Here is a 22,736-nt window from a genome sequence, read left to right as displayed (position 1 = left end):
TCACCTACGCCAACATTTTGAAAAGCATTCGGATTGGTGTGCTTCCAAGATAAACTTGGAAGCACAGTCTATCTTAAATAACAGCCGCATCCATGAGCAATACGGGCACGAAACATGTGCTACTGATGTCATGGAACAATTAGCACACAAAAATGTAAACTGTATGTCCTTAATGCCAACCCTAGCAAGCTGTGCACAATTCAATGAAACAATGTTGAAAAAAATAAATGCAGCCACTAATACAAATTTACTCCACAGACGCACTGTCATGCCTATGTACACTTGAGGGACTATTTCTAGTCAATTCTGATGCAAGTAAAGTGAAGGCTGACATTCATTGCATTGTAGAGTACAACAGACTACGTGCACTCTACACAACCCCATCTAAAAATGTACACTATTCCTCGAAAAGGCAAACTTTTTAAAATAAAACTAGTGCAAACACAATTTATACATGATCTCCCAACAGTACCATCAAAGAAATTGAAATCAGCTGGTACTCCATCAATTACCACAACCACAGAAGGATGTACTGAAAAGGCAAATGCATATCCAACTGCACAAACAAAGAGAACTACCTCTTCAAAGAAACCACGTGGACTTCCATCAAATGAGTCAGACACAGAACTGTCTGTTGCATTCAAATTGTCCACAACACCTGGTGTAAATTGCTATGCAAATGTAGCAATCAATGTTCTATTCCAATTGCCACCAATTGGTGAAAACATTTACTTAAACGGCGCGGACCAGTTGTGTTTGCAATTGCCACTACTTCACAGAAAGGCAACAAGCAATCCTGACAACAGCGTGGGCCTCATTATGACCCTGCCGGCCCGGAAACAATGGTGGCGCTAAATCCGCAGCCACTGTCGTTTCCGGACCGGCTGATTCCAAGTCCTGCAGGCGGGCGGTGTCACTCCCGCCAGGTCTGACCTGGCGGGAGCAACGCCACCCACCTGCAGGCGGAAATAGAAACACTGACTCTGTCATAGACTGAACCAGTGTTTCCATTGTCCAAACCCCATGGAGTCCTATGGGACTCCATGGGAACGGGGATTTACGGATTTCCACCTCCGGAATTACCGGTTCACCGGGGTTGTGAAGCCCCGGTGATTCTGGCAATCACGGAGGCGGAATGGTATTACGGGTCCGGCGGCAGCCTGCGGTTTTTCCGGCACGGCTACCGCTGGACTCGTAATGAGGCCCAGTGTCTCAGGAATAAGGCAGGAATTGGACTACTGTGCGGGAATGATGAGATTCACTATAAACTCACATTTCTAATGTACTTACTGCAAGTACTGCAAAGCAAAAACATACCTATAAATGCAATCTTCCAGATTTCATACATGTGGAAACATGCATGCACCATCTGCAGCCATGTGGTGCAGGAACATGTCCCTAACGAGCGCTTTCTGTATGTATCTATACCTAACTATGAATCCATTCCATTTCAGAAGCTCGTACAAATGCAAACCATGGCATATTATGTACTACTTGCAATTCCAACAACCTTTCCACCTTACAGATATGGTTTGAGCTGTAGGCGTGAGCAATTTTTTTTTTCCATTCAGTCTATGAAAACAAAAATTGGGGACCCCCCTGTATAACTTTGCCCCCATTGACAACACCTCACCAAACTTACCACAAAAAATCGGAGCGGGCCATATACTTTCTTTGCAACGTTTGGTGAGGATTCATCCAGGGGGAGCAAAGTTATAAGCCGGCCAAAAAGTGCTCTTCCTATGAGTTGAGCAACTTAACCATAACTACACAGCCGCTGCCGCAGTCCGTGTAACCAGGGCCTGCGGTAGTGGCCCTGTAGTTATAGTTAACTTGCTGAACCCATAGGAAGAGCAGTTTTTGGGCAGCTTATAACTTTACCCCCATGGACGAATCCAGTATATGGTCCCGTCAGAGTTTTTTTGGGAAGTTTGGTTTCGTCAAGGGGGGGCAAAGTTGTGGGGGGGACCCACATTTTTTTGTTTTTTCCATAGACAAAATGGAAAGAATATTTAGCTCACGTCTACATCCCAAACCGCTGGACAGATTTTCACCAAATTGGCAGCAGGAGCGGCGGCTTGGTCCCGAAAGCATGCTTTTGTCATTTTGATTTTGGTTTAAATCCGTCCAGTAGCTTTTTTTTTTTTTTTAAACGGGTCAAGAACAGGTAAAAAACAATTAGTTATATCTGGGTTCGGTCCGCGGACTCACTTCCCTGTTTGGTCCGCGGACGGGCCTCCGATTGGCCAAGAGGACGACTTGATGCCCGCAGACATCAGACGCACCCACTGACAGTGGGTGAAAAGCGTGAAGTGCGTCAGATTTTTGGAAACATCCGCCATGCTGGATTTGTGGACATCCGCCGGTGGCCGCGAACATCGCAGTAAAAACCTATTAAAAAAAACAACATTGCACTTGTCAAACTCAAACAATCTCTGGGGAGGTGGGGGTTGATGAGGATGGGATGGGATATGGCCGTAAGAAGCTAGAAAATGTGTTTTTCATCCCTGAAGACCGCAAACAATCCAGATGTTCGAATATAGTCCTGTGATGTTCGCGAACACTTCAGATGTTCGGGTACATCTATGCCTAATTCTGCATTACTGGGTTAGTGAAAAGCTGTTTTTTGATGGCTTATAACTTTGGCGTCACTCAATGAGACTGCATGCAATTTTGGAATTTGTTTCTAGACCAGATTCTGAATGGTTTTGGAAAGTGTGGAGCCGTTTTGTCAAGAGCAAACAAAATTAGAGGTTGGGTCCCAAAATATTTTCAAGGCTTATAAATGTAGTGCCATTTGACATATCTACACAAAAAAAATGGCATAAAGATTTTAGATCGAGATATACATGTATTTGTAAAGTTTGGTGGGATTTTGTCAAGAGGAGGCTAAATTAGAGGGGGGTCTCAACATTTTTAGATGGCTTGTAACTTTGTTTCCGTTGACGAATTTGGTCAAACGTTTTCAGAAAGATTATAGACCAAACCTTGAAAGTTTGTGTAAAGTTAGAATGGATTCTGTCAAGTGGGGGCTAAGTTATATGACTATTCTATGTACATTTTGACACTTTAAAAAAAATAAAACGTGGGCAATTTCCAGCGGTACAACGTCCTTTCATCGCGGGATGTTTTTTCGCAGGGTTATTTACCACAATTTTTTTGCTGAAAAATCTCATTGAATTTTTCTGGGGGAGTTAAAAAAAATTATATAAATTGGGTGTGGGTGTACGGCAATATAAAACAATTAAAGGGGAAGGCGGGTTTGGGGGGCAACCCCCCCAAAAATAAAAAATTCTAGTTTTTTCAAAAATAAATCTGCGGTAAAAAACCCCGCAAAAAAACGTCCTGCGATGAAATGACATGGAACCTATCCAGCAAACCCACGTAAAGAGCATTGTCAAGGACCTTAAAGCATGGTTTTGCAAATGTGCCCGCCTTTTATTTTTTGACAAATGTCATAATGTAGGCAAAAAAAAATAGGGATATACCTTTGGGGACTGAGGTATAGCCTGTAGACATGGGCAGTGGCCAGATTGTCTGATAAGGTCATGACCCGGACAATGTGGCTACTGGCCATGACCATGAGGGACGACAAATGGGGTTAAAGTGGCCATGTCCACGTGGGACCGTCTATGTGGTAAAGTTCTCTTCACCTTCTGCAGGCTGCCATGGAAAGGGAAGAGGGGCTCTGTACGGAGCCCCGCCTTCCCTTTCCATGGTGGCCATCTTGGAAAAGGATTTTCCTTGCTACAGCAGGACGCTACAGGCGTCCTGGTGTAGGAAGAAAAATACTATTTTTTTTTAGCACCCAGTGTTCCCAACTTGGCAACCCGGGGTGCTAATGGCTTTCATTCCCCATTGCAGGGGCTGGGATGGGGGATAACGGTCCGGAGCCCTCGTTATCCACCCTCGCTTCGCTTGGGCCGATAAGTTGGGCTGCCGGCCCACTATTCCCCGTTCCAGTCCCTGAAATGCTAATGGAAATGTTGGAAAATCTTATTGAGTCTTACTGAGAAATGTAAAGTAGAGGGAGTCTACAAGATTTCTTTTTGTTCTATTTTTTAACTGTGAGCGCTGGTTGCGCAGGAGAGGTTAGAACGTAAAGTGGGGAAGAAATATGGAGGGGCAGGTGGACAGGGGAAGATGCTGCGAGTGTGTTACTTCTAAAGAAAGGGGCAGTGTTTCTCATGCTCCCCGATTACAGCTTCAAAAGCACTTTGAAATTGCTTCCCCCTGCAAAGTGGTGTGTTGCAGTATATGCAGAGGACTGTTGTCTTCGAAAGATATGGATCAACAGCCTCTTTTATTGCTTTCAAGGTAGCTGGTGGGATTGGCTGGTGGGATTGTGTGTCGCACAGAAGTAGGCTGTGTGGTTACAGTATTTTTTTATTTTTATTGAATCAGTTGAATTTAATCAACCTTACAATATCAAAAATAAGACATAGTATACAATTTATCAATTAGAATTAAAATGACAATAGCATATCAATCAATGTCAGATAAGTGACAGTATTGGTAACCTAACTGATTATCTTCATGCAAATAAATAATTGCTCTGTTTCAAAACTGCTATTTACCCTATGTATATGTATTATATGATCTGATACGACCCTAAGGAAAATAGTGTGAGTACAATGTATACAAATATGAGCATATACAGGTAAAGTACAGTAATAAAAAATAAAAAAACTATCAGAAAGTGCTGATAACCCTACTGATTATCTTCATGCACAGAAAGCATTGTTGTCTTTCAAGCTTGTGTTTTCCCCTATGTATATGTTTCATATGATGTGACTGGCCCCTAAGGGAATTACTGTAAGAACATACTTGAAGGATAAGTCTACAAATCTAGTACCTTTTAATTTTTTTGTTCCTGGCTGTTACTGAAGAAAACCTTTTGGCCTAGATATGTCAGTAAAGGAAAAAAGGGGGAAGCCAGCCATGTGATGTCATTAATGACATTTGTGATGTCATCTTTGATGTCCTGGGTGTTAGTCTTAGCAGTGCATGGTGGTGGCGCGAGTTATGGTTGCTTAGCTTACCATAACTGGCGAATTTCAGGGGTTTTTCAGTTTTACTTGGAACCATAACGTCCCTTTCACAAAGTTTTTTTACTGAATTTCATAGGTTTTTAGTAGCACAACTTAACCATAATATCCCTAACTTTATATACATGTAACATAGAACATACTGAACCCCAGTTAGTGATTTTGATGTCCGCGGACTGTGCAAGTGTCCGCGGACGGACGCGGACAACAGCAATACTACCCAACAACTCAGGGGGTATCTTAAATTGTTATATCATGCCATATGAACACTTCATAAGTTCAAAAACCAGCACGCAAACACATTATATGTAGTAATAAATAAGAAGTGGAACCTATATATCTAACACATCAACTATTCATTTAAATACAATATGTTCTAAAATGGAATATACCAAAAGAAGAAAAATATCCTTCCAACATGATTACCTCACAGAAACTCCACAACTAAGAGCAACAGCAGATGTACAGACCAGCAAGAATACACCTTACCAGAAGCTAGTAAGTGTACTTCATTTTACTCATATATTTCTAAAATGCCTGTATTAGATACAAAAAAGTGATATAATATTTATTTTTTTCACAGAAATGTCTAGTACTCTGGAGTGGCTAGAGGAGCATTTCCCTCGTAAGTAAATGTCTGAAGATAGTGAACCTAATGGTAGACACCTTTCTGTATAAACCAATTAATAAATATTATTTTATATATATTTAACATATACATTGGTACAGACCAAACATTGAAATTAGTACACAAAAAAAATTATTAGATAAGACTCTCCAGCACATGGAAGAAAAAATGGATATACTCATGGAAAATTTCAACAATTTAAAAAACTTTGTGGAGGATCACTTGAAAGAAAAAACTGGATACCATTGTCCCACATGTGCCTGTCCCCCCTCACCATATCCCACTCAATTATCCCCAAATCCTCTCCATGAACAAAACGTTTTTGATGAAACTTCCATCCCTTCTTCACCTCATATGAATCCTCTTGAAACCCCCAATTCTCCAGTTTTTGTTTCAGTTTCTGCCTCACCTTCTATGTCATAAATTTAACATCCATATAAAATAAAGTAAAATTATTATATTGTGTCCTAATTCATTTCTTGTCTTTTTTTAAAAAGCAGGTCAGGTGACCGCGGACAGCTCAAGTGTCCGGAATGACCGTAAAGAAACGAAAATGGGGGCTTCCTAAGGACACTATATCTGTCCATACTGTTCACATGCAAGTTCAAACTGTTCTAAGAACACACCTGGTGTTCGGGATGTCCGCAATCAAACTACCACATGCAGTGTCCTGAAATGTTCATAAACAAAATGGGGGTGTCCTGAGGACCCTAGACCTGTCCGTATTGTTTGCAGGTGAGTTGAAACTGTTTCAAGAACACAGGCATTATCCTGAAATGTTTGTAAATAAACAAAATGGGGGTGTCCTGAGGATTCTATGCCTGTCCGTATTGTTCGCAAGCGAGTTGAAACTGTTCTAAGAACAAACGCCTGTTCGTTTCACTTGTGACGCACTTTTAATTAGTTTCAGGACCCGAACAGTGTCCGTAGAACACCAACGCGCATGCGCAAAACAATTTCGGTGCATTTGATGTCCTGCGGACACCCGCTCCCTTCGCGGACATGTTCGCAAAGCTATCATATGACCACACCCACGCTGAGCATGTGTTCTGACTGCGGACACCATTCGTGTCCCCGAACAATTTAAAACTACCTTTTCAAGCAATCCACAATATTTTTCAATAATAAATCACCATAGCAAAAGTCCCAGACAGTATTCCTGAGTTTCTACATACTTTTTGAACCTTTTTTTGGTGTTCGATCTGTACGCGGACAGGGCGTGTGTCCGCGAACCGCGCACAAGCACCCCTATAAAAGACCACACCCTAGAACTCATTCTCATTGCGTTTCTTGTTATCTTACAGAACACAGTGCATTTTGCTGCCAACTTTCCAGATTTTCATCTGAAACCTGATGGCATCTATGGCTGCACCCCCACCCCCTCCCCCTCCTCCACCACCACCTCCCCAAGGGCCTGAAGAGGGGAACAGGAGTGAGGATGCAGAGGAGGATGATGAGAATGAGGTAGTGGAAGTCCCTACTACCAGCACTCGCCGTGAGTCTTGGGTGTGGCGGTTATTTACCATTCATGGTATAAGGCGAGTGTGAACCATGTCACTTGCAACCAGTGCCAAATGGTACTGAGTCGCAGGAGGCCTGGTTCGTACAGCTTTGGTATGACTACTATGAAGCGACACCTAAAGTCGTTCCACGCGGGGGCCATTCGCAAGGTTGTACCTTGCGAGGAGCGTAGTAGGTTGACTTCCTCTACTACATCCTCTGTTTCCGATCCTGTCACCACAAGGAACACTCCTGTGGGACAGCGTATTGCTCAAGCTGCCTCACAGGCCATACGCAATGCTGATGACCCTTACCGAAGGTCACAGTTGTGTGCATGTACTGCGACACAGTACTCTGCAGAGGGGAGAGACTTCGAAGTGCTTTTGAGACTCTGGTCTCAGAGCACGAGAAGATCTGCTCACTACCCAAGTAAGACCCACTCTACATCTTCCTCTCTCCACCCGCCCTTTCTTATCCCCGTAGTTGGTGTCCCCCCTTACCCTCCTTTGTCCTCCTCTCCTAGCGTGTAGTGTATAAAAAACCAAAAAAAATATAAAACAACAAAAATAAAAAAGGCTCTTTTCAGAGTCAGAGACAGTCCGCGAACATCTAACATTTTGGGGTGCTGCCCTATCATAACCATTGCAGTTTTGTCTGGGAGGAAGTGGTGGCTCTGAAAAGAGCCTTTTGGTGGTGTTCGTTTGTGTTTGAAAAATTTGAAATGCTCAACAACTACTACAAAATGGATGCTGTAATTCCAAAAAAGATTGCAATGCATTTTGTACATTTCTCAGAAAAAACAGATTGCCAGCATAAGTAAGATGGACTCCATCTCTGCGAAAAATGTATGTGCTAAGAAACATAATATTTTCATTGTGAAAAGAGGACATGCCAAAATCTCTTAAAAAGGCACAAACAGCCTTATTGACATTGTGCCTTGCTTTCTCCATTTGTGGACCAAATGAAGACGAACAAAGCCACATTTGTCTCTGCGCAATCCGTGAGAAATTGAGAATTTGGAAACATGTCCATGACCTTCCCAAGTCCTTCTTTCATTGCAAATTGCAAAGAAATTCCAGACATGTCCTAAACTGTTCCCTCCACAATGAATTACAATTATGTCTGGATGTTGCTCTGTCTCCAAAGTAGCACAGAGAGGTAGCAAGTCCAACCACTTCATGCCACGTACTCCATGCCAGTGCACTTCCACATGTGGGAATCCAAGATCTACAGCTACTCCACAGCTTTCTGCATGCACCTTCAACCAATGTATCCATGAGTCTCCCAAAATCCAAACAATCTGTTTTCTGAAACACACAGCCATAGCTATCTTTTCTTCTCTCAGCAAAAAGAGTATCTGAGAAACGCTCTCCTGGCACAACACACCCACTAAACTTTACTGACCAATACCTTGCTCTGCTCATTCTCAGTTTAGGCCTCCCCACCCCAAAATCCCCAGATGTAACACGTGATGTCCGCGGACTACCGCCATGTCCGCGGACATATAGTAACATGGACAGTCCTTCTACCATTTCCATTTCACTTTCTGTGACATTCCCTCATTGGATTTAGCTAAGCAATCACACGACCATCCACCAATCACATCCAAGACCACTACATCTAACTGCATCATCATAGATCAGCACTTCAAATGTACGTTTAATCTCTCTGAGTACAAGTGTCATATCATTGGAAAGCACCTTCTACAAGAAATACTGTACAAGTCTCCAATATTTCTACTTGCAGCTGCATGCATATCCATATGCATGAACACAAAGTACAGGTATACATATTTTGTGTATAGTACATGTACAATTCTTATAGATTCATATAAACAAATTATCTGACTTTTAGCTTGTATAACCTATAAAATGAACTGTCATTTTTCCCATCTCCTATAATCAACTGTCACTTCCAAACACATCTGCTATTTAATTTCTTTTTACACACACATTTGCAAAGCATGTTGAACTAACATATTTAAAGTACAATATAAAGAGTTAACATACTCAAACAAAATTGCACACACTATGTTCAAATATCAAACAACAATACTTGTACAAAAACATAAAAATCAATGTCTAAAATCAGTGCTATATACAAACAAAATTACTAATTTGTTTCCTTTACAATTGCAGTGAAGACCACTCTCCTGAAAAGAAGCAGCCAAATTTGAAGTACAAAGAAGAACTAAGAAGAAACCTGCTCATTCCAGAAAAAAACTAAGTTAAATACCACCATAATATTTGTACTATTACTCAAACACACTGCAGGGTTAATTCATGCTATTTCTGTGCCTAAAAATAGAGATTGTGCACCATTCTGTCCATAAATCCCCATTTCTTAAACAGAGATTTACAGGCAGAATGGCGCACAAATTCCCATTTTTCGACCCAACTCAGCCCCTAGAATTTTGATATTATGGAACAAACAACTGTTTTAAGTGTATACCATTAGATTTACTATTTGTACTTCTCCACACCACTAGCTTACTTTCTACTGTCATCTCAACCCCAGCTTAGTAGCACATAAATTCAAGAATACCCATCCCAACTAGTTGTAGTTGCCCAATGCACAATCACACACCATCACATACATCTTTATTATCATACTCAGACACTCATGCACACAGCACATACCTTGCAGAAAACCCCAACCCATACCTTCTTTATTTTTTTTTCAACAGACCCTAAAGAATGCCTACCAAAAATCAAGTCCGTAGAAAGCAACGCAGAAGTAGAGCAAATGAAAATAGAAGTGTCCAAAATAAGCATCCATCTCTATCAGAATTTGTAAAAAAAAGTTCAAACAAACAGCTAATACAGTCATTTGGCGAAACAAAACAAGCTTCAAGTACAGAAACTTTGCCTCCTCTATCAAAATGTAAAACGAAACAAAAAACAATTAACCAATATTCAGCTACCATTACTGATAAAACTGCTCCTATAAATCTTGAAATAGTGCCAAGTAAGCATACCAAAAAAAGTATGTTAGCAAAAATGTTCCGTCACATAGTCCTTCAAAATCTTATAAAAACAGGAGAGAAATCAGGCACAACCCTTAAAACCTATCGTAGGAAATTAATCCTAGAAGCTTTAATAGACAGTGCAATCCTTCTCAAAAGAAAGTTATTTTAGTGTTAAACAAAATGAAACCACTAACAAAACTAATGACTAAATTACAAAAAATACATCTCAAGAAACGAAATGTCAACAGAAATAACTTCTTAAATATCTGTGGAGGTGAGTGGAGTCACACTACAAGCACACAGAACCATATTTTAATGAAGAAGCATACAAACAACAAATACAATTGCCATACATAGCAGTGGACGAGGTTATGAAAAAGTTAATAATACCATAATGGAACAAGAAATACTGCTTACAAAAAAATCCCTAGAAAACTTAGAATTACCTTTCCATTCAACTGAATCAGAACGTCTAGTATACAAATGGCCATGCACGTCAATTTGTAACATTCCCAAAAATCTTTCAAGTCTTCAAGCCAATTCCTCAATCAATATGTGAAAGGCAAAGACAAACTCAAAATTAAACTACTGCAAAATATGGATACCTGTCCAGTGCGCAAGTACACAGGACTACAAGGACATTCATTGGCCTGCATTTCAGGACCTACTTGCAAAACCACCTTCCATCATATCAAAATGATATCAACACATCATTCAACTATAAGAAATCTAGTCTATAAACTGTACTATGCTAAAAGTCCTGCTTTAGCACTAGCCAATTTAAATAACATTCTTCGTGATGGTACAGCAAAAGACCTACTTGAAGAAATCGACTATATCCAGAAAAAATATTTTGGAAGTGAAAGCCACTTACAGAATGAAATAGCTTTAAAGCAAATTAGCAACAATTCTATGCATGGCAACCTTTTACTACACACATACAAAAAAGAAATACTGAAATTTAAAAGTACATCTGCTCAAGTACCAAACTATGTGTGTGTATGTTGCCGCAGAACTATTTATAAAAGTAACACAAAAACTGTAGACCTAACATACAAAATAGAAGACAATGAAGATTCTAAATGGGTTGAATTAGCTATCTACCTTATAGCAGAAAACAAATACGAAATAACTGACCCCTTAATACTTTGCAGTTACTGCACTACAAAACTTGACAACAACCAAACTCCTTCACGGGCTATCACAAATAATTAGGAATTATTTCCACTACCAAAACCCCTACAACAACTCAATTTATATGAGAGCATCATAATTCAAACAGTGCACCCCTTTCAAGCAACAATACGCCTTCAACCAAAAACAGCAAAATTACCTCCCTCTGAATTAGTGAAAGGTATTAGTGGAAAAGTAGTGTATTTACCATTAGATCAAAAACAAAATGTGCACACTCTGGGAGTGCAACATCCAATGGAGCAATCTTTAATTATCTTAGTAAATGGTGTACCTACAAGAGACAAAAAAATAGTGCAACAACTGGTAGATTTACATAAAGTTAGACAAGCCTTGCAATATCTAAAAGACAATAATGAATACTACAAAGAAATTAATATTGAAGAAAACTTGAAGGAAACCACTGAAATAATTCAATAGTCACCAGAAGCTGGTCAATTTGAGCTTCTAGATCCTGCTAAATTAGCCGATACTTTAGACCATTATACATTCGTCCATTGCTCTCTAATGACACCGTAGAAGATGCACTAGAAACATACCAAATGAGACAAACAAAAGGATCACCAATCAGCATATGGGAAAAAAGTATAGAAGCACGTGCTTTTCCTCTACTCTTTCGTACTGGCAAAGGAGGAAGATACGATGATAGACCTATTCAAATAACAGCATCAGAATACCGCTCATTACGGATGTATTCTGAAGATCCACATTTTGTCTAAATCTGGGAATACATATTCCACCTACTCTTTGAAAGTGAACTAGCAACTTTATGTTACACACACATTAAAATCAGGATCCCACTTTCAAAATATGTCAGCTACACAAAAGTGCAACAAAAGGATGAGGTTTTACAATCAAGTATTACAAATTTATTAGCAAACATGCGTGGTACTAAAGAGTACTGGTTTCGATGTCATGGAGATGTACGTTGTATGATAAGAAACCTTGGCCCACCCACTTGGTTTGTTACATTAAGTTGTGCAAAATATGCATGGGAAGATTTACATGATTTCCTACGCATATCAAACAAAAACAAAACAAACAGACATACTAACACCTGGAGAACTTTGTTCTCTAGATCCTGTTAATGTTTTAAGATATTTTCACCATCGCTTCATTGCTATGCTACACTTTATTTGTAATAAAACTGTTCCTCCCCTCGGAGAAGTGCAACACTTCTTTTGGAGAAAAGAATACCAAGCCATAGGAGCACCACATATCCACATGCTTTTATGGATTAAAGATGCTCCTAAATTTGGTCAAGACAATGACGCCACTGTTTTACAGTTTATTGAATAATATGTCACTTGTGAAATTCCATAAGAAGCAACAAATAGTGATCTTCATGCACACATTTTACAATTTCAAAGACACACATGTGGCAAATATTGCTGTTGCAAAAATACAAAACCAAAGGGAAATACTACACCAAATGCCGCTTTGGTTTCCCTAGACCGGTTACAAAAACAGGTCAAGTAAACAACTTCATGTCTTCAGTTAGACATAGTGTTAAAGGTAAATCACCTAAAAATACATATTACATAAAAAGAACAGAAGAAGAAAAATATATCAATCATTACAATGCAATCATTGGCCACTTATGGAACGCAAACATAGATGTGCAGTACATTGCAGACAATTCCACTGCAGTTGCACGATATGTTACAGCATACTTAACCAAAGCAGAAAAAACAGAGCACCAAGACCTCTGGAATGACCTGTCATCAGACAAAACACTGTCTCAGAGATTAAACAGCTTGGGCATAAAAATGTTCTCCCATAGAGAATGTGGCTCCTATGAAGCAGCAGATCGTTTAACTGGTACTGCTTTGTATGGAAAATCTGAAAATATAGTATGGCTAAGTCTTGGTCCTGCTAAATCTAGAAAAAGAGTTCTAAAATCATACGACGATATAGAAACAATAGCCAAACATGATCCCAACAGCCAAGACATTTTAAAAAACAATTTACTGGACACATACTACCCAAACAGAAGTACCACTCTGGAAACCATGTGTCTATACCACATCGCCCAAAGATTAACAAACAAAAATAATGTAAAACCAGATGAAAAAAAAAGGTAAATACAGAGTGTCAAATTGTGAAGGCAGCTTAGTAAAACTCACCAAACCAAATTTAATTAATCATATCAAATTGTCATTAAAGACTCCTCAACATAAAGAACTATATTACATGTCCCTGCTACAACTCTTTAAACCATGGAGAAAAGAAGAAGAAATACTAGATAACTATGACTCCTATGAAGACGCTTTCAAAGCAAATGAAAGCACTATAACCGATGTAAACTTTACACAGTCAAAACAATGTTGCACAATGAACAGCAACACGAAGAAGAACTCCAGGCCCAACTAGATAAGGACACTCCTGACAGTAGTCAACCTTCTGTAACAGGAAGCCAAGAACCACTGGGAGAGCCACTAATAACAAATGAGGCAGAATTAGCTATAACGGAAGTAGAAAACACCATGTGTCAGTATGAAGATAAAGAAGACTAAACTATACTAAAATCAAAAATAAACAATGAGCAACATAGCATTTTTCAAGAAGTAACAAAAGAAATTGCACATGGTGTACAACATGAAAACAAAGAATGCACCTGCCAAAATTACAAACCTATACTACTGAACGTCAGTGGTGAAGCTGGTTCTGGAAAAACATTCTTAATCAAAATCATCAGTAAATTCCTTCAACAATTGACAAACAACAAACTGTCAGCTGATGTCACTGCCCCCACAGGTTTAACTGCCTACAACATGGCGGTGTCACTTTACACCGATTACTACTCCTGCCAGTAGAACACCAAAATAAATTAGACTATTACAAACTTTCTACAGAAGCTGCAATGGAACTACGCGGAGCATTAAAACAAATGAAAATACTACTAATAGATGAAGTGATCATGGTCTCCAACCTAATGTTGGCTTTGATTCACCTCAGATTACAAGAAGTACTCAAAACAAACTACGAAGAGCTCTAGCACATTATTGTTTTCGGAGATCTTCTTCAATTGACACCAGTGAAAGGTGAGCCTATTTTTAAAACCTCAGGACACAAACTCTGCCGTAAAACTGTTGGCAGCATTGGAAATGTCAACCTTTGGCAACATTTCCAATACAGAGAATTAACAGAAAACATACAGCAATCTGCAGATCTCATTTATGCCAACATCTTAAAAAGTATTAGAGTTGGTATATTATCTCAAGAAGCACAAGCAATATTGAAAACCCGGCACATTCATGCACTTCATGGCGATAATGCATGTGCTACGGATGTTATGGAACAATTAGCCCACAAAAATGTAAATTGTATGGCCTTAATGCCAACTCTTGCAAGCTGTTTCAAATTCAATGAAACAATGTTAAAAAAAGAAATGCAACCAATAATTGAAAGTAGCGCCACAAACTAGACATACATGGTATGACACTACCCATGTGTGAACAAGCCACAACGAGACTAAATAGTTTAGAAAATTCAATCTCCAACACAGCTGGATTGGCAAAAATATTAAAATTATCCTTAAATTGCAGAGTAATGCTTAAACGTAACCTTGACGTGGATCAAAGACTAGTTAATGGAGCACTGGGTACAGTTATTGGCTTTCAAACATACTCACATGACAACAACATTCAGTTTGTCAACATTCTCTTTGACAAACTTTCAGAAGTGAAAAGGATAGGACGCTCAACAGCTCGATTCCTTCTCTTCAAAGACATGCATGTACGCAGAGAATAATTTTCTCTAACTCTTGCATACGCAGTCACCATTCATAAATCACAAGGTCTTACCCTAGACAAACCATTGATAGACATTGGTAACACAGTCTTTAAAGAAGGCATGAGCTATGTAGCACTATCACGGTTACGTACACTTGACAGTCTATTTCTAATCAACATTGATGCAAGTAAACTCTGATATTCCTTGCATTTTAGAATGCAATAGACTTCATTCACTATACACCCCCCATCTAAAAACATATCCTGTTCCACAAAAAGTAAAATGTTCTAAAAGAAAACTAAATCAATCAGAAATGCAACAGTATGTAACTGCAAATCCTCCAAAGAGAATTAAAAAAACTAATACTTCATCAAGTACCACAAACAAAAAAGAAACTATTAGGGAAAGTAAACCAGATACTTCTTCAAAAAAGGAAGACAAACTAAAAAAAAAGCACTCAGATACAGAACTACCTGGTCCATTTAAACTTTCAAATGTAATTGGTATAAGTTGCTACGCAAATGTAGCAATGAATATTCTATTTCAATTACCACCAATTGTTGACAACATTTACTTACACAGTACAGACCAATTGTGTTTGCAAATGTTAGTACTTCATAGAAACGCAACAAACAATCCTGACAACACGTATAATGTTTATGGAATAAGACAACAATTGGACTACTGTGCCGGAATGGTGAAATTCACTATAAACTCACAGGAAGATCCACAAGAATTTGTAATGTACTTACTAAAAGTACTGGAAAACAAAAACATACCTATAAATGAAATCTTCCAGATTTCATACATCTAGAAACATACATGCACTCTCTGCAACAATGTGACACAAGAACAAATCCCCAATGAGCGCTTTGTGTATGTATCAATACCTAATTGTGAATCCGTTCCATTTCAGCAACTTGTACAAAATGCAAACCATGATACATTATGTACTACCTGCAATTTGGATAATCGCTCCACCTTACTAATACAAACACATAGTAAATACGTAATACTAATGCTTCTACGTTACAATGCAGATGGTACCAAAAACAACTGCAAGCTGACTGTATTCACACATGGTCAAGTATCACTTGGTAAAAAAACCTTCACAACAATAGGTATAATCTACCACACAGGAGCCACAACCAATGCGGGTCACTATACTGCATATATAAAAAAAGAAATGTGGATGCTTCGAATGTAACGATAGTACCATTACTCTAAAGCAGAGATTACCTGCAAATCTTACAAAGGCTTATTTAATCTTCTTAAAACCAAAATTTATTAACTAAACTGTACTTAAACATTAACTAAACTTCTATTAAAAAACTATAAACTGTTACAATATGCCAACAGCTATATAACTGCCCCAATATTCTACAACAACTAAATAGATAAATAAATACCACTACATTATAACAAAAAATACACAGTTACAATATGTCAGCAGGTATCAAACTGCTCCAAAAATCTGCAACAAGCCAATATATAGAGCATTTGTCACAAACAAGTGAACACTGAAAACAAACAAACAAATAGACTGTAGCATAACAAAAAAAGGTTTTTTTTTTTAATCCAACATGGATTTTTTTTTCTCCCACAGACCCAATGATTTTAGCAACAAACACAGAAACCGAGCAAATTGCACAGTACACTGGTTTGTAATCTACTAAATATGAGGGTCAAAAAAAAAAAAAATGATGTTGATTATTCAATGTTATAAGTCGTTACAAAATACAAGTACTAACATGATCTTTTCTTGTATCACAGAAATGAACAAGAAATACATGTACTCCAGTTACTAAACCAAATAGTACGTATATTATAATAAGTACAACCATCGCAGCAAATCACACCCATAGTGGCTTATAACTTCGGTGCTTATAAATTCTTGTCCATGCACCCAAGACTATAGGCCCTGCCCACAACCACCGCAGCATATCACACCCATACTGTCAAACATTTTAACTATGCCATATGGGCACTTTTAATGTCCGCTGACATGATGAGTGTTCTTAGAACAGTTTCAACTTGCCAACGAACAGTACGGACAGGGATAGCGTCCTCAGGACACCCCCATTGTGTTTATTTACGAGCATCCCAGGACACATGATGTGTTCTTAGAACACTTTCAACTTGCCATCGAACAATACGGACAGTGTCCTCAGAACATCCCCATTTCGTCCATTTACGAACATTTCAGGACACTGCATGTGTTCTTAGAACAGTTTCAACTTGCCTGCGAACAAAACGGACAGGCATACCGTCCTCAGGACACACTCATTTTGTTTATTTTCGAACATTTCGGGACACCGCGTGTGTTCTTAGGACAGTTTCAGCTTGCTTGCGAACAATTCGGACAGGGCTAGCGTCCTCAAAACACTCCCATTTTGTTTATTTACGAACATCCCAGGACACTTGATGTGTTCTTAGAACAATTTCAACTTGCCTACGAACAGTACGGACAGGTATAGCGTACTTAGGACACCCCCATTTTGTTTATTTACGAACATCCCAGGACACATGATGTGTTATTAGAACAATTTCAACTTGCCAACGAACAATACGGACAGCGTCCTCAGGACACACCCATTTCATTTATTTACGAACATTTCAGGACACCGCGAGTGTTCTTAGAACAGTTTCAGATTGCTTGCGAACAATACGGACAGATGTAGCGTCCTCAGAACACCCCCATTTTGTTTATTTACAAACATCCCAGGACACTTCATGTGTTCTTAGATCAATTTCAACTTGCTTGCGAACAGTACGGACAGGCATAACATCCTCAGGACACCCGCATTTTGTTTATTGACGAACATCCCAGGACACATGATGTGTGCTTAGAACAGTTTCAACTTGCCTGCGAACAAAACGGACAGGCATACCGTCCTCAGAACACACCCATTTTGTTTATTTTCGAACATTTCAGGACACGGCTTATGTTCTTAGAACAGTTTCAACTTGCCTACGAACCATACGTACAGGCGTAGTGTCCTCAGGACACCCCCATTTCGTTTAGTTAGAACATTACAGGACATCTGTGTTGTCCGCAGACAAAGTGAACACAACAGGGGGGTCTACCACCTAAATAAATACAACATTTAACCCATCTCTTACTCCCCCACCCTCCCAAACAGTCTTACACACCAACACACTCTACTAAATAATATTTTTCCACCAAGTTTCACTGCGCTGTCCGCGGACATCAGCGAATCCAAGATGGCGGGCATTCCCGAAAATCTGACGCACTTCACGCTCTTCACCGTCCAATCAGCGAACACGTTGCATGTCTGCGGACATGACGCAAGCCGGTTGGCCAATCAGGACACTGTCCGCGGAGCAAACAGGGAAGTGTGTCCGCGGACCGAACATAGATATCACTAATTTTTTGTGACCTACTTTTTGGTCATTTAAAAAAAAAATATTGGACGGATTTTCACCAAATTTGCAAAAGTACGCTTTCGGGACCAAGCCGCTGCTCCTGGTCCAAATTCGGTGAAAATCCATCCAGCGGTTTGGGCTGTAGGTGCGAGCAAAGTTTTTTCCCCATTCAGTCTATGGGAAAAAAAGAAGTTTTGGGACCCCCTTAAAACTTTGCCCCCCCCTGGACCAAACCTCACCAAACTTTGCAAGCAAAAAAATTCAGAGTGACCCATATACTTTTTTTGCAAAGTTTGGTGAGAATTCGTCCAGGGAGAGCGAAGTTATAAGCCGCCCAAAAAGTGCTCTTCCTATGGAAACAGCAACTTAACCATAACTACACAGCCACTAACGTGGCTGTGTAATATATGATAGTCACTTACACCAGAGCAGGGTCTGTGTAGCAGCTGCAGAGCAGATACTGCGTCTGTGAGCATTACCAGCACAGGCATTATAAATATATATATATACATATATATATATATATATCTATATATAGTCACTGACACCAGAGCACGGTCTGTGCAGTAGATGCACAGCAGTTAATGCATCTGCGAGCATTAGCAGGCGCAAGGAATATATATATATATATATATATATATATACATACACACAAACATACTTGCCAATCCTACCGATACAAGCGGTAGGATACTGCTTTTTAAGCAGTCCTACCGCCTACCTATTTTCATGTAACAACTACGGATTTACAGGCCTGGCTGCCTCTGTCTGAGGCCCAGAGAGCTGCAGAGCACTGCAGCATCTCCAAGGGACGTGTTAATGGCCCATCATGTCATTATTTTGATTGATGACAGAGAGAGTGAAACAGACACTCTCTGCCCTGCGCACTGCAGGCAGTCTTAGTGTCAGAGCTTGGTGATGGCGCGGCCCGTGAAATCCCACGCCTCTCAGCTGCCAGCCAGGTGTCTTCCGACTCCACTCGCAGGGTGAGCAGCAGTATTCTTCCGAATTTGAGTTCAGCTCTGCCTCTGCTGAAACGCTGGTTCATGTCCCAATACAAAGGTAACATCATTAAAACTTGGGTTTTCAAATCTGATATGTGTCTGGCAAAGTCTGTCCCGTAAGGCCACTGTGGCCACAGTTCACCCCTCCGAAAAAAACAGTCAGCCCTCAGTCAGACACAGCAGTATTAAGCTCTGCCATAAACACTCTGAAAAAGTGCGCCCACCTCCTGGCACCAGGAGCCAGCATGGGTCCCTTCCCCCATCATCACGTGTGCGCTTCCCTCGAGGCCCCATACCCCATTCATCTAGCAGGAGAGAAGAACCACCTCTTGCCCACTTCGACCTGGCAGTGGTTGGTGTGTGCTGCATGGCATTGTACTGCAACAAACCCAGAGCAATGCGCGTGGCTCCGATTGATTAAAAATCGTCCACTCATCAACTTTCTTTTTGATTAGAGGCACATGTACAGGTCACATGATATACTCATTCTATGCAAGGGAAGGGAAGCAAATGGAGGAGGCTACTGAGCTGCTGCTTATAGCTGGAATGGAGGCAGATGCCTGGCTTTACACGTACAAGAAACCTAAATAAATACATTCACGTTGTTGCTACCGCGCATCACACGAGGTTATCTTCCATATTTTACACACGTTTGTGGTGGACAGACACTCCCGCTTTGGAAAATGAGCTGAGCGTTTGGAACCGTGAGATTTTATTGGTGCTGAATATGTTCTGCTATGAGTGTTGTGTGCTCTGTGAAGTAAAGGAAAGCAATACAATTTACGTATCTCACACTTTTTCCTGACCCCACTATCTGGACAATATTCATGAAACTTCGTTTCAACATTCTCCCGACGCGACAAAGACTAGCTCACATTCGCAAAATACCAAAAGATGAACAATTCTGCCGATACTGCAAGGACATAGATGCCATAGAATCCCTTAAACATCTAGTCATGGTATGTCCCGAATTATCTGCCAAGAGATCCCTTTACAGGGGAGCATTTAACATCGCCCAGCAACAAGAGGAAGGAGATAACAGATGGCTTAAGCTGCTTGAAGGCAAAAACAAAAAACTAATCTTCACAATTGTTCAATTCTTGATTGACATTTTAGAATATAATCTAAACTGAAGTGTTCTTCTTGTTTTTGTCTTGTTGTCTGCACCTTTCTTAAACGTTATAAACTAATGAAATGTATATGAAAATTCAAATATATAAACTGTATCATTTTAAATAAAAATAAAAAATAAAAAAAATAAAAAATATATATATATATATATATATATTTACGGATTAAAGAGGCTCCACCTTTGTATAAGGAGGTGGCATAGGCTCTGGAAAATGCTAATTTGGGGGTGCCTTCTACGAATTGTGGGACATTTCCAGCTTTCTTTTCACAGGCTAAACCACAGGCCAAATTGAATACCTTGAGCCATGTGGTGGAAGGTACGTGTGATGATCAATTGTTTAGTACCGTCATGGGCTGCTTCTCGGGATGAGGGTGAGAGCTGTTTTCAAAAGCAATAAAGTGGAGTTAACAAACGGCTGATTGAGATTCGAACTTGCAAAGTAAAGGCACTCATGCTATACAGGAGGGCCAGTTGTGGTGAGTGAAGTGCCGCTCAATCACTAGGTACTTCACTCCCACTCCACTCCCCAAGGGGAAATGTGCCTGAGAAACTGCTTTCTGAATAGTTACATGTGATATGAAAGGCAGAGTCATACCAGTAGAGATCCGCCTATATTTATAGCACTCATTTAGCACCTTGAAACATTCACATTTTCTGTGTAACAACTTTGCAGTAAGTTAAGGCAATGATCTTATTTTTTGCTTCACATCGCATCATCCAGTATGTACTCCATCTGGGTTATGGACTAAAGGGCACAGCAATATATTTGTCTATATATTACTTTTGTTCTAGGGATTGCCTTAGAAGTGTAATTTGCAGGAGCCCTTGCAGCCGTCACTTCCCTTGGGGTATAGAAGTGTTATCACCTCGCTTTTCACACCCATTCCTCCACAGCAGACACTTGCTGACATAGAAGGATTTATACATTTTCAGTGGGTGTTTCCTGTTTCAGCTCCCTGCTGGCTGGCCCTCTCCTCATAACCATTCTGTTGAACTTTTCCTATGATCTCTACATGGCCATATGTCACTTGAGGCCATTTCCTGTGATGTAATAAGGTCAAAGTTCCTATGATTATTTCCTGTGATGTCACACCCTGCTACTTCATTGGATCACATTAATGTGACATCATTTCCTATGATGTCATCCTTATGCTAATTACTGTTTTAGAAACTTTAAGATTCCTACAGATTTTTTTGTCACAGAATGTTGGCATGTTATATATATATATATATATATATATATATATATAGTCACTGGCAGCAAAGCACGGCCTGTGTAGTAGCTGCACAGCAGTTACGGCGTCTGCAGGCATTAACCAGTGCATATATATATATATATAGCCATTGACAGCAGAGCATGGTCTGTGTAGCAGCTGCACAGAAGTTACTGCATCTGCAGGCATTCCAGAGCCTAAACTCGACCGTATATGAGCTTCGGAGCAGCTACTGTGTCTACGATACCAATAATAACCGGCTCCCTGTATCATTGATGTTTAGAGGGTGACGTAGTTACCATGTTTAATTTAAACATGTGATGAGTAGAATACAACAAATTACAGCTGCAGTCTCTGACTTCAACGTGCAATTCCAGAGATTGCAGAAGGGCTCCCAACAAAGGGGTGAGAACGATCTAAGGTCATGGAAGCTAAATAAATGCATCTAAACTTCACTGCAAAACCCGATTGTATTCACTCACCTGATACTGCCCGGAAACTGAAGAGGCGCGTATGCTAAAGCAAGCCTTATGATGCTTTCATTATCGATTGCAACACAAATTTAAAGTCCAAAGGAGACCAGCTAGGATTGTTTGTTTAAAATGTTTGCCGATTCTTTCCAGAATGCCTTTAAGGTGTATGAACTGTTTCACGTATTTCTGAAATGCCGTTAAGTCGTGGTGACGTTTGCACGTAGGAAGAGAATCATGGAGGAAGGAATTTATAAGGCGCTTATACATTTCGGAAGTGTTTCGAAGCGCAAAGTATACTTAGGTGCCGTTGGGTTTGTTCTACCTATTTTGATTTTCGTTGCAGCAACAGCGAGTCGTTGTGTGTCTTCTTGGCTGGTAACAATCCCCGGCTCTCTTCCCCGCCCCAAACAGAAGGTAGTTGAAGGGGAGCTGACATGATTTCTCTAACTTTTACTG

The 22,736-nt window shown here is 39.9% G+C and overlaps 1 protein-coding gene across 2 annotated transcripts in view; it reads right to left on the bottom strand.

The window, feature by feature from the left end:
• Positions 1-22,422, bottom strand: part of OTUD6B (OTU deubiquitinase 6B) — a 379,632-nt gene extending 357,210 nt beyond the window's left edge. For both annotated transcript variants that reach the window (XM_069621341.1, XM_069621343.1), the window contains exon 1: positions 22,290-22,422. The gene's annotated coding sequence lies outside the window, so the exon portion shown is untranslated. The remainder of the gene's footprint in view (positions 1-22,289) is intronic.
• Positions 22,423-22,736: the final 314 nt, after the last annotated feature.

This window comes from Ambystoma mexicanum, chromosome 5q (assembly GCF_040938575.1).
Source record: "Ambystoma mexicanum isolate Mex_15411 chromosome 5q, UKY_AmexF1_1, whole genome shotgun sequence".
NCBI classification, from domain to species: Eukaryota; Metazoa; Chordata; class Amphibia; order Caudata; family Ambystomatidae; genus Ambystoma; species Ambystoma mexicanum.
Note: the sequence above shows the minus strand (reverse complement) of the source record. Positions and strands in the feature narration are given on the sequence as shown.